Source organism: Penaeus monodon, chromosome 30 (genome assembly GCF_015228065.2).
Source record: "Penaeus monodon isolate SGIC_2016 chromosome 30, NSTDA_Pmon_1, whole genome shotgun sequence".
Taxonomy (NCBI): Eukaryota; Metazoa; Arthropoda; class Malacostraca; order Decapoda; family Penaeidae; genus Penaeus; species Penaeus monodon.
Window position 1 is genome coordinate 17070586 of NC_051415.1, and position 1128 is coordinate 17071713.

The 1128-nt window shown below is 47.6% G+C and overlaps 1 protein-coding gene and 1 pseudogene across 1 annotated transcript in view; one reads left to right on the top strand and one right to left on the bottom strand.

Moving 5' to 3' along the window:
* Nucleotides 1-1128, bottom strand: part of LOC119592564 (transcription factor HIVEP3-like) — a gene marked incomplete at its 5' end in the record, with an annotated part of 91776 nt that overhangs the window by 48381 nt on the left and 42267 nt on the right.
* LOC119592364 overlaps nt 1-1128 on the top strand; it is a 12401-nt pseudogene that overhangs the window by 3397 nt on the left and 7876 nt on the right.

The following is a 1128-nucleotide window of genomic DNA, read 5'->3' on the forward strand; positions in this document are numbered from 1 at the left end:
GTTGAAATTGTTGGATTATCTGTAATGCAGACCACACTTTGACAGAAGTAACTTTTATAGTCCTCATGAAATTGCTGAACCCACTCAGATTCACTCCAGCACTTTTTCCAATCACAGAAAAAGTATCAGAATATTCAAGTGTGATAATTTTATTTGCAAGGTTTTAAAATACACTTTTCGGTTGCAGTCTTTTGTTTGCATTATCAGCGCGGATTTTTTCCCTTAATATCCCCCCTGTTTTTCAATGTCATCGCTCCTCCACTATCAGCATAACATAGAGGTATCAGAATCGCTTTGGATAATTTTCAAGTATCGTTATAACCAGTATTACCTTAGACAATTCCTGTATCAATGCCCTACTGCACGTAGGTGCTACATACACATTAACCTCACACACGCACACATAAACCCTCTATAGCTTTTGCATGTTTTCCAGAACGAAGCAGGGTTTTAAAACCATGGCAGAAACACAACGGTGAGGCTGACGTCGCTGCAAGGTGGGTTGGACTATGAGGTGCGCGTGAGACTCCGCTCGGGGGCACGACCTCCGCCCCCCCGCCCGACAACGGCACCGACGGATGGTGGTCTGTCCGGGCCCTTCTGGCAACGCCTTCACAGCCGCAGGGAGTAACGCATTAGGAGAAGGGGCTAAGGTCGCTATAAAATAACGTGGGGCATTTGCTAGTCCATATATAGCATATAACTTCCTTATAACATGTTTAAAAAGATTCTTAAGGAACCATGACCCACAGCGCCCGAGGTTGCCCCAGCCGTGGGCGGGGGACCTTCGAGGTTGAGAGCGACGCCACTCCGGGCGGGGGGCGGTCGCGCTGCAGTGGCGCCCGTGCCCCCGCTGCTACACAACGGACCCCGGCCTGGATTTCCGCGTACTGTCAGGGACCAAACGTAAGACGCGGGGCCGTTGCGTAGCGTGTGTGGCGGAGGAACATGGGGTTCGCCTTCAAAGCTGTTTGGGGTGGGCTGGCTTAGAGTAGCATTCGCTGTTTTAAAGTGTGTTGCAAAAAGTGAAGTCTCCACATACTATTAATACGGCAAATGTTTATGAATATAGAGATTATTCTTTCTTCAAATTGTGATTTTTCCATTAGAAAATCGCTTTCATTTAAT